Source organism: Ictidomys tridecemlineatus, chromosome 11 (assembly GCF_052094955.1).
Source record: "Ictidomys tridecemlineatus isolate mIctTri1 chromosome 11, mIctTri1.hap1, whole genome shotgun sequence".
Taxonomy (NCBI): Eukaryota; Metazoa; Chordata; class Mammalia; order Rodentia; family Sciuridae; genus Ictidomys; species Ictidomys tridecemlineatus.
In genome coordinates this window covers 121,489,067-121,501,511 of record NC_135487.1, presented here as the reverse complement: position 1 = coordinate 121,501,511, position 12,445 = coordinate 121,489,067, and the positions used below count along the sequence as shown (strand labels likewise).

At 38.8% G+C, this 12,445-nt stretch overlaps 1 pseudogene; it reads left to right on the top strand.

Annotated features, from left to right (window-relative positions):
* The first annotated feature begins 1,918 nt into the window (after positions 1 to 1,918).
* On the top strand, positions 1,919 to 3,938 carry LOC101963390 (T-cell surface glycoprotein CD1a-like; annotated as a pseudogene).
* The last annotated feature ends 8,507 nt before the right edge of the window (positions 3,939 to 12,445 follow it).

The window sequence follows — 12,445 nt, the reverse complement described above, 5'->3', positions numbered from 1 at the left end:
AACACCCCTCTTCCTCCTTCTCCTGCATCTGTTATATCCTTTGTTTCTCTTATCTGCTCACAACCTTTTGGTCCCAAAACCTCATTCCTTATTTAGTTAATTTTCTTCCCTCTCTTTCTTACCCAAAACCAAGTGTCCTCTCCTTGCTTTCTTTACCCCACACTCAAGAGCAGCAGTCATATATTTTGTGCCTTCCAGGGAAAAATGAAAATGTGGAGCCCTGTCCTAGTCATTCCTGCTGCTATCACAGCATGCCATAGACTGGGTGGTTTGTAACCACTAGAATATTATTTTTATAGAGTCTGGACAGTTCAAGATCAAGGTAGATTTTGATTGTAGTGGGACCTGCATTTAGGTTCATGAAAGACACTTCCAGAATATTTCTTCTCATGGTGGAAATGCTATGGGGCCTCCCTGGGGTCCCTTTTCTAAGGCACTAGTCTCATTTCTGAAGTTGAAACTGCATGACCTATTCACCTCCCAAAGCCTCCTCCCTCCTATTACCATCATATGGTTGGTTAGGTTTCCAATGTATGAACTTGGGGAAGACACAAAGATTCAGATTATAGCAGGTTTGTGTTCAAATTGCTCTTCAAGGGAGTTCTCTTAAAGTTACTAACATGCAAACCTTCTTTGTTTCTATGAAAAGTTACATGGCTGTTTTTATTTAGTTTTCTGTTTTTACATCCCTTGGGCACAGGGATACTGTCAGGATGATTGCAGGAACTCTTAGGCAGCTGAGGAGTGGGGCTCATTTCATGATGACATGCAAGCTACCCACTGGTTGCCTGGTTCCTGATGCCCCAGCTCTTCTAGTGATCTCTGCCTGTGCTGGACTGAAATAGGAATTTAATCTCCCTTTTCCCAAATGGTCACCCCAACACTTTGCACATAGGTAACCACTGAGAAACTAGAACCAAATTATGTGGAGATTCATGTGACAGTTGGAACAAGAGTGGGCAAGTGGCTCACCCTGACCAAGTTCAAAACAACTTGGTGAGGACTCTGGATGGGATCGCTGCGTCTCTGTCTCCCTCAACTCATGAGATAGTGGCAGATGCCGATGACAGAAAGATCCTTCTGTGAGACATGGTCAGTGCAGTGGTGGCAGGATGGAGGTGGATAGAAAGACTCTAGAGTTGCCAAGATTTGAGACAGTGGGAAGCAGGTGGAGTAGTGCTGAGCATGCAGATGAGATTGTGGGAGGAAGGATATTTCATAAGCTGAGGAGGCTCCTATGAGCTCCTTTGCAAGTTTCATTGAAATTTATTTGTGAAACACAAATTCAATAAAATTATGATCAAATTCAAGGTGGTGATCATGGAGTATTACATACTGAACTGGCTGCATGCCCCACAAAGCAGCCCTGGGTACAGGATCCACAGACTCAGTAGGTGATACTGTTTCAGAGGACAATCACAGGGGCTTCTGAAAAGGGAAATAAAGTAACCAGTGATGTCAGGGATATGAATGAGGTGGAGTGGGGGTGGGGCAGGGAAGAGGACACAGGGGGGATAATTCAAAAGTATTAAAATGACAGAAAATGCTTAAGATCCTGGGTTCCATACCCAGCAATAAAAGAAGTGTCCCTTGTGGTAAGGGACTTTTTAATGCCACAGAAGACTTGTGCCATAGCAGTTGAAATAAGGGAAGATGACCAGGATGGAAATTTGTGACAATGAGAGAAGTTGGAAGACTGGGAAGAGAGTCAGAATAGCTGGGGTAGGGGAAATGGAGTAGGTGCTCAGGGTTTTGGGAGGGAGCAGATTTTTTTTTTTTTTTTTTTGGTTTCAGGTAGAAAAGTTTTGTGTTTTGGTTGAATAAGGAAGTCAGAAGAGAGGTCTGTGGGGTAGGTTTGTTTAGAACAGAAATCAAAGGACGACTTCTCTGAGAGAAAGAAGTAGCAGCTGCAAGGGCCATGCTGTTCCTGCTACTCCCCTTGCTCGCTGCTCTGTTCCCAGGAGGTGACAGTGATGTTGGTAAGAACTGGGGCAACTGACCAAATGTGTGTATGTGTGTGTGTGTGTGTGTGTGTGTGTGTGTGTGTGTTGATGGCAGTTTCCCCTGCACATACCTGGAGAGAACGAGGGCCAAGCTGGCCCCATTCTGCATGTCCTTACTCAAGCCCTCTGGGCTGTCATGGAGGATGTTGGTAGAGCATGGGACCCTGGGGGCCAGCAGATGTCAGCTAAGGTAACGTTGGCTCTCCACTTTCCCAGATTCTGAGTCTTCCCAAGAGGTCACCTTTCTTTCCCAAGTCTCCCTTCCAATGTTTCATTTTTGCCTATTCTATCTATTCTTTTGCCACAGGGTTTGAGGAACCTGTCTCCTATCATGTCATCCAGACGTCGTCCTTTCACAACCATTCCTGGGTACATCTGTGGTCAGCCTGGTTGGGGGAGCTGCAGACTCACAGATGGAACAGCAGCTCTGGTACCTTCATTTTCCTGTATCCCTGGTCCAGGGGCAACTTCAGTAAGAAGGATTGGATGGATATGGAAAAGTTGATCCAGTTATACTTCATGAACCATCGGGAATTTTATATTTCTCAATTAATGTTTAAAGGTGAGTTCACTTCTCTTGCTGGGAGAAAAAAAGGGATGAGGGGTAGGGCATCTCAGTGAACTTTTATTATTTAAGGAAGCAGCCTTCTCTGCTCTGAAACTTGCTGTACTCTCTTCAGCATAAAACTGCAATCAAACCCTGGGCATGTGCGTAAACATAACCAGATTATCAAAAAGACTAGTTTTTGCTAATTATGAACTTGTTAACCTCTGACCAAACCACGCTGGGGTCCATCCTTTAAACTTCCCAAACTCCCTTCTGCTTCTCTTGTCTTTTGCTTTCATCTCATTCCATTTTTGTCCTCTTTCTCCCTTTTCTACCCTAATTCACTACTCTTCTTCCCCAGATCCCTTTGTTCTACAGCTGGCAACAGACTGTGAACTGCACTCTGGGAAGGGCTTCCTAGGCTTTGTGCGTGTAGCTATCCAAGGACATGATTTCCTGAGCTTCCAGAATAAAACATGGTCACCATCTCCAGAGGGTGGAAGAAAGGCCCAGAAAGCCTGTGAAATACTCAATCTGAACCAAGCCTACACAAATAGGATACATTGGCTCCTCAGTGACACCTGCCCACGTTTAATCTTGGATCTTCTAGATGGAGGGAAAGCTCTTCTCCAGCGACAAGGTCAGTCTTATATCCAGTCTCGAAGAATTTTCATATTTTAAAATGAAATTCAGAATAAAAAGAGAATGATGAGTGAAATTTAAGAACTAGGAATGATGTGTCTTTGTAGGCTGATGTGGAATTCTAAACTTCTCAGTCTATGTTAGAGTCGAAATGTCTTCTCTGTTCTTTGCAGTGAAGCCCAGTGCCTGGCTGTCTAGTGGTCCCAGCCCTGGGCCTGGCCGTCTGCTGCTGGTGTGCCACGTGTCTGGCTTCTACCCAAAGCCCGTGTGGGTGATGTGGATGTGAGGTGAGCAGGAGCAGCTGGGCACTCAGCAAGGTGACATCCTGCCCAATGGTGATGAGACGTGGTATCTCCAAGCAACCCTGGATGTGGAAACTGGGGAGGCGGCTGGCCTGGCCTGCAGGGTGAAGCACAGCAGCCTAGGAGAGCAGGACATTCTCCTCCACTGGGGTGGTAAGAGTGGGACCCAGCTGGAGATGGGATGAAGGGTCTTATAGCAGAGCAAGAGGACCAGGTAAAAAATTGGGATTTACAAATTCCAGACCCCAAAAGAAGACAAATATGTAATTCAAAGAATGGAAGAATTCAAATTGAGGGATCTATAGATGCAGATTGAAACACCATTGTTAGTATCCACTTGAATTTGCAGCACCTCCTAGTGCCCTGGGCTGGATCCTCTTTGCTGTGATAGTGGCCCTGGCTCTTCTGACAGGTCTTGGATATTGGTTTAGGAAACGCTGGTGAGTTCTTTGTATCCATCTATTCTGTTCATCCCTCCTCCCCAATGGTCTTCCCTTCTCTTTTTGACTTTTTCCTCACTTTTCCTTCTCCCCTTAGCCCCCATTCCCATTTTCTGCTCAGTTCTCACCTTCACCTTATAAAGGTCTGTTCTTTTTTTTGTTCACTTAGGACACAAAGTGAAGCTCCCTGCAGTGCTTGCTCTCTTTGAAGTGAAGACCCAGCTACTCAGGTGCCCAGTCTACACCTGAACACTACATGGGGATGACATCACTTAGACTCTCCTTGTTAAAACTTTGCAATTCATTTCTGCTCCATGATAATTTACCAATATGTGCTCAACGTAATCTTGCAGGATTTGTTGTTCTGACCCGGCTTCTGTGGGTTCAACTCTGAATGGAACAGGATGTTAGCAGTGTCAGCCTGGTTAGACGTAATATATCATCAGATACATTTCAGATGTCACATCCTCCAGGGGTCCTTCCTTGATCTACAGTGGGAAGCCATCTCCCCTACATCTGTGCATCCCCATATTTCACTGTACACCCCTCACTTCCTAGCATCTGTGGCAGGTGTGTAGTTTTGTTTCTTCTTTTAAGTTTTTAAAAGTTTGAGAGCAAAGCATTTGCTTTATGAATAACTGTATCCTTGGTGAAGTGTCTGGCATGCATGCAACAAATTCTTAATAAAACCTGGGTTGATTATGTAAGGTTTGTAGTTTTTTGTTTGTTTGTTTGTTTTGTTTTTTAAATTCTATGTGGTCCTTATACCTTAGGCATAGTTGAGACATTTGATGTTCTTCTTGTTAAGTCTTGTTTTGCCAGGAGACTTCATGCTTTCTTAGTTCTACATTCTTTTTCTGAGTCTCTCAGGGGAAACATAGTTTTGCCTCTTACCAATTCTGTAATTAGATTTTAGGGAAATATTAGCATAAAACTATTGTTCCAAGTGCTCTAAACCAAAAGAGCAGGGGAGGATGAAGGTCCTCCATATTCAGTGTGGTTTATGGTCAAGCAGCAGATTCATTACATGGGAGTTTGGTAGAAATGTAGACTCTGTGGCCTGGTCTCAGATTACTGAATTCCAGTTTTCCTTTCAACAAAATCATCAGAAGATTCACAGATACATTAAACGTTGAGAGGCACCCCATGGTGGTGACACCTGAAATAGGGCCAAGGGTATCACTGAAGAGGGAATCAAAAATGAGGAATCAAAGTGCTGCCCTTGAGGACTGAAGTAGGTCCAGGTGAGTAAAGTTCATTCTCAGGAGTCATGTTCTCTACAGTTGCTGCTGCAAACACTGTTAGTGAACACTGAGCCATGCTCCTAGGGTAAATAAAGGGCCACTTTCCTTTGAGTGTCTGTTCACACTGTTTTTGTTAACTGATCAATACATAACCTTGTTTTTTGTTTAAAAATCTTATTTAATATATATTTACAAGTAATTGATTGTGTCCCATATTTCTTTAAACAGAAACATTATCAGAGAAATATTTAACAATTTCCTGACCCTGATTGATGTGATCACAAATTTCCTAGGCTTTCAACCTTCCTCCATTGCTGTCTACCATATGTTAAAAAAAATCTGTTATCTCAATAAAACACAAATATGATTGTTTGTCAGTTTGTCATACCTTTATCATAGTATTACAGTAGTCACTTTATAACTTATGTCACCTACCAATCATCAAATTTTATCTTTTTTTCCAGTGCATTGCATTGTTTACTAACATTGAACTCTCAGACAACAGCATTATAACAAAAGCTGACATAAAACACCTTCTTCCACTGTAATAGGCATCACCTTCTTCAGATTATGAACACGAGATAGCATGTTAGAGATGTGTTTGGGGTCATTTTAATTGACAATATCAGTGACAAAGACCACAAAGTGTGAAAAACATGGCATTCACTAGGCCACACAGGATGCTCATCCTGCAGTGAGAAGGGAAACCTGAAGACAGAGCTTCAACTTTTTTGACTTTCATAGGGAATGTGTTCTTCATTTGACTCCCGTTTTGCAACAGTCTGTACATATCTATGAATGACTGCAAAAGCACTGTCAGTACTTAATGTGGGGTTATAAAAGTTTCCACAGGTAGACAAATGAGAAATCCTGACTAATGGGGATTGACTAATGAACCCAACTGACAGTGAGAGGTATGTCATCTATGACCAGACTTCAGTTACTTTAAAATCCATAAGCTGATGTAACAAACAGTTCTTAGGCACTTACTATGCAGCAGGTGCATAGTAAGTACAAAGTATTGGAAAGAAAAAAGATCATCACTGTGTTCTCAGCTTGAAAATTTTACCTACTCAATTTGATTCTGAAGTTTAGTATTTTTATTGATTCTTTTGTTCTTATCTTCCTGGAAGGACTTACTTGAAATGACTTCGGGGAAAGGGACTTGGCCTAATTTTGCTTAGGCAGCTGAGAAGAGGGAACCCAGGAAAAGGGAAACATCTAGACAGACAAGGTGCAGGTGATATAGCACCTGTAAGAAATTTTGTCCCATGGATTTCTTCCTAAAAAAATTAATTCCTGCATTCACTTGTCCTGCCTTCATTCATCCATCATACATCTATACTTTATTATATGTATGGCAAACATATTCACTGAGAATAGTTCCAAAATGAAATTATGCTTGATTAGATTACAAATGCAGTGTGCAGATTTTATTTAAAGCTGACCATAACTTAGGGAAACTATAGGGGAAATATCCCAGATCCAGATAAAATCCTCCATTTACAGCAAAGTTTCATCTACAAAGCTCCCTACATGAATATATTTATTTAAAAGTACCAAATGGGGGGCTGGGGATGTGGCTCAAGCGGTAGCATGCTCGCCTGGCATGTGTGCGGCCCAGGTTCAATCCTCAGCACCACATACAAACAAAGATGTTGTGTCCGCCGAAACTAAAAAATAAATATTAAAAATTCTCTCTGTGTCTCTCCCTCTCTCACTCTCTCTTTAAAAAATAAAATTAAATTAAAATAAAGTACCAAATGGGGTATGCCTGTTCATCTTAAAGTAGTGGGTAAAGAAAAATATTTCCAACAGACAAACAGTTGACACTGCAGGTGAGCATTCTACCTCAGGCACCAGCATCTCAATTTGGAACAAAGTGAAACAGCAAATTTTCTCTTTAAACACCTGCTGACACTTGTAAAATGTTTATGTTTCACCACTAGGTGGCGTGGAGAGCTAAACGGTTAACCCAGGAGGCTGTAGATTATTGAGATTTTCTTAGGAATAAACAAAAAGATTGATTTTTGAATTTTGTGTACATGTATGACAACATACCATGACAGTAGCAGACACCTCTGTGCCATTCTACTAAAACAATAGTGGCAGAGGCTCACTTCAGTTGCATGTCACATCCTCTGTGCCTTTGTTCCTAGACTTTTCCTGCTATGTGATTGGGACACCTGAGAGAAGCTATTTAGCATTTGCCAATGCTCAGAACTGCAAGTAACACCCCGTGGACAATCCTTGACAATTAATGGATGGGAGGTCATGAATATGTACTTTTCTTATTTCTCAGGTAGATATTCAGAGACAAAATCAGTATAAAGAATCAGAAGCACCCAGCAAGATCAGATCCCAGTTTTTTTTTTGTTGTTTTGTTTGTTTGTTTGTTTGTTTTTGTAGCAGTGAGAAGCCTGATAACATCATGAAATGGCCTTCCCTCCTTTCCTGTTTTACCCTTCCTAGTGTCCCACTCATGGTCTCTGTTATCATGTCCCCAAATAAAGTTTTATTTTTAAAGCTCTCAATGCCAATATAGACTACTTTGGTTTTCTCTTCTTTTCTCTTTTAGGATCTCCACTGTGAAAAAAAAAAAAAAACAAGCATGATCCACTACTCTTATGAAGAATATTTTCGGCACTTAGAAGTTTCCATCATGGCTTCTCTTTCCAGTTAGTAACCTCTTAAAGGCAACCAATACTCTGATCTCTATCAACATAGACTAGTTTTTTATTTAATTTTTTGAAACTCACATTCTGAAATCTTAGTGGTAAGTACTCTGATATGCCTGTCTTTTTTTTTAACTGAACATTATTTCTGTGGCATCTATCCATGTTGTTCTTGGTTTTGTGTATTTTATTTAAAAATCGCATTTAATATATATTTACAAGTAATTCATCATGTGCCATATTTCTTTAAACAGAAACATTATCAGAGAAGTATTATAGTAGTAGTTCAACCTTTTTTGTTGCTGTATAGTATTATATCACATGATTGTACATTTTTTTTCCATTCTGCTGTAAATAGATGTTTAAATTGTTGCCAGATGTTAGCTATTTTGAACAATTCTGCTTTTAGAATTTTTGTATATATCTTCCTTCCCCCCCTCTTTGATGGTACTGGAGATTTAACCTAGTAGCACTCTATTTCTGAGCTACATCCTCTTTTATGTTAAAATTTTATTTTTAGATAGTGTCTTTCTAAGTTGCACATGGTGGCCAGAAACTTGTGATCCTCCTGCCTCAGCCATCCAAATAGCTGGGATTACTGGTTTGTCCATATTTTTATGAACATAAGCAGTTGTTTCTATTGGGAATACACATAGAAATGAGATTTCTGGGTCAGAGATGATGTGTTTTTTTAAATTTCTCTATTTTACATTTTATTTTTACTTATTAACACATGCTAACTGCACATATTAATGGTGTTTGGTGTGATACTTCTACATGTGCATATAGCATGCCAGGATCCAATCTCATTTTTTTTATTTACCTCTTCCTTTCATTGTAACTGCTATTAATTACTATTTTATATTCAAGTTGAAACTTTTCAGCTTTTGCATCTGAGAGAAAATATGCACTACTTGTTTTTTAGTTTCTGGGCTTGTATACTTAATATAATGGCTTTCAGAATCATCCATTATGCTGCAAATAGAAAGATTTTCTTGATTGTTGAATAATAGTCCAATGTGTCTGCATAGATTATAAATCCATCCATCTGTTGATGAATACCTAGGACAATTTTGTATTTTAGCTCTTGTGAAAAGTGTCACACAAACATGACTGGCTAGGTTTCTCTTTGGCGTGATGATTTGCTTTCCTTTGGATAAACAACCAGAAGTGAAATGGCTGAATCATGTGGTAGATCTAGTTTGTTTGTGGAAACTCCATACTACACTAAACTCCATATTTACACTGTCACCAGCAGTGTGTAAGAGTTCCTTATTCTCACCAGCACTGGTAGGTTATTTATTTATTTATTTGATTCTGGGGATTGAACCCAGGGGAATTTTACCACTGATTTAGATCTCTAGATTTTGTTTTATTTTATTTTTTTAAACTTAGAGACAGGTCTTGATAAATTGTCCAGATTGGCTTTGAACTTGAACTTCTCTTTTCTGAATCAGGGATTAAGGAAGTATTCCACTGCACTTAAGTAGTCATTATAAGTGGGGTGACATGATTTCTCATTATAGTTTTGATTTGCATTTCCCAGATGGCTCATTATAGAGAGTATTTCTTCATTTATTTATTGACTATTTGTTTTTGTTTGAGAATTGCCTTTTTAGATCACTTGCCCATTTTTAAATGGACTATTTTTTTTCTTTTAGTTTCATAGGTATAGTTTTTATAATTTCTTTTACTTGTTTTAGTTAGTTATATATGACAGTAGATATATGTCATATATTAGTTATATATGACAGTACTTTGATATATCATACATAGATGGGATATAGTTTCTCATTTTTCTGAGTGTACATGTCGTAGAATCATACTGGTCAGGTAGTCACATATATACATAGAGTAATGTATATTACTGTTTGTATATTAATGTATATTAATGTATACATTAATATAATGTATATTAATGTATATTAATGTATATGTCTGTTTCATTCTAGTGTCTTTTCTATTCCCACATACCTTCTTCTCTCTGCCCTTTACTTCCCTCTACCTAATCTATGGTAACACTAATCTTCTCTAGTGCCCTTCCCTCACTTTATTGTGAATTAGCATCTACATACTAGAGAAAACATTCAGCCTTTGTTTTTTGGGGATTAGCTTAATTTGCTTAGCATGATATTCTCCAACTCCTTCCATTTACTGATAAATGCCATAATTTCATTCTTCTTTAAAGATGAGTAATATTCCATTGAATATATATGCCACATTTTCTTTATCCATTCATCTATTGAAGGACACCTAAATTGGTTCTATAGTTTAGGCATTGTGAATAGAGCTGCTATAAACAATGATGTGGCTGCATTACTGTAGTATACTGATTTTAAGTCCTTTAGGTATAAACTGAGGAGTGGAATAGCTGGGTCAAATGGTGGTTCCATTCCAAGTTTTAAGAGGAATCTCCATACTGCTTCCCATAGTGGTTGCACCAATTTGCAGTCCCACCAACGATGTCTGAGTTTACCTTTCCCCCCACATCCTCTCCAACATTTATTGTTGCCTGTATTCTTGATGATTGCCATTCTGACAGGAGTGAAATGGAATCTTAATGTAGTTTTGATTTGCTTTTCTCTAATTGCTAGAGATGTTGAACACTTTTTCATGTGTTGTTGATCAGTTTTATTTCTTCTTCCATGAAGTGTCTATTCAGTTCCATAGCCAGTTTATCAATTGAATTATTTTTTGGTGTTAAATTATATATATATATATATATATATATATATAGAGAGAGAGAGAGAGATAAATACACACACACACACACACACACACACACACAAACACACAAGCAATTAATGCTTTATCAGAGGTGCATTTGGTAAAGATTTTCCTCCCAATCTGTAGTCTCTATCCTCACCTTATTGATTGTTTCCTTTGCTGAGAAAAAGCTTTTTAATTTGAATCCATCCCATTTATTGATTCTTGATTTTACTTCTTATTCTTTAGGAGTCTTGTTAAATAAGTCTGATTCTAGGCTGATGTGGTGTAGATTTAAGCCTATTTTTTTCTTCTAATACATGCAGGTCTCTGTTCTAGCACCTAAGTCTTTGATCTATTTCTAGTTGAGTTTTGTGCAGGGTGAGAGAGAGAGAAAAGTTTAGTTTCATTTTGCTGCATATGGATTTCCAGTTTTGCCAGCGCTATTTGTTGAATAGGCTATCTTTTCTCCAGTGAATGTTTTTGGCACCTTTGTCTAGTATGACCTAACCATATTTATGTGGGTTTGTCTCTGTGTCTTCTATTCTGTACCATTGGTCTACAAGTCTATTTTGTTGCCAATACCATGCCATGTTTGTTACTATAGCTCTTGATATTAACCCACCATGAGATACATAGTTGGCAAGAATTTTCTTCTATTATTCATATTGTCTATTCACATTGTTAATTGACCCCTTTTCTGTACAGAAACTTTTCAGTATTTTTTTTCTTTTTTGTATACTTTCAGATTTTATGTTAGATGTTGTTTCATTTGTCAATTTTTGCTTTTGTTTTCTATTATTTTGGCAGAGGGAGTTATCCAGGAAATCAGTGTCTCTGTCAATGTCTTGAGATACTTCCCCTGTTTTCTTCACTAGTTTAAAATTTCAAGTCTTTTATTTATTTGAGTTGAGTTTTTACAGGGTCAGATATAGGAGTCCAGGTTCTGTGTTCTACATGTGAATATTGATTTTTCCCAGAACTGTTAATTGAAGAGACCATCTTTTAGTCAATATGTGTTTTAGGGGCCTTTGTTGAAAATCGGTTGGGTGTAGATCTGTGAGTTTATTTCTGGGATCTCTATTCTATTCTGTTGGTCTGGGCACCTGATTTTATGGTAATATCAATCTTTTTTTGTTACTACAGTTCTGCTGTTTGTCCTGAAATCAGGCATTGTGATGATTCCAGCTTTCTTCTTTATGTTCAAGATTGCTTTGGCTCTGTGGGGTCTTTTGGGCTTCTACGTGAATTTTGGGACTGCTTTTCCTAGCTTTGTGAAGAATGTCCATTTATATTTTTGATGGGGATTACTTTGAATTTATAGATTGCTTTTAACAGTATGTACATTTTAACAACATAAATTCTTCCACTCCATGACCATGAAAGAACTTTCCTTTTTGTTTCTTTTTTTTTAAATTTCAAAGCCACTTTCTCTCTGGGTTACATGTTGCCACATGGGCTTGGATGCCTGAGTCTTGGACTTTCTGCTTGGCTTGGTTATCCAGTTGGGATTGTGATGTTGTAGTTGGGATTGTGGTGTTGTAGTTGGGATTGTGGTGTTGTAGCCTCCTGAATGATCATTGGGAAATGATGGCAAAGATGAAAAAATAGTAATACCCTGTAGTTACTAAGCCACAGGGCAGGAAAAACTCTAGCAAACTTTAGTCCAGTTGTAAGATGGCACCTAGCCATAGAAGCTTAGATCATAGGAACTGGATAAAGTAAAATGTATTTCTGTCCCATCTGGATTGGCTCAGAGGAAAGAGCAGCTGGAGATAAGATAAGCTGGAGATCCACTGTGGTCCCACCATGACAGTTTTTGATTGGGCAGATTTCCACAGAATTCATAGAACCCAAACATAGTATATCATATCTATATGCATATA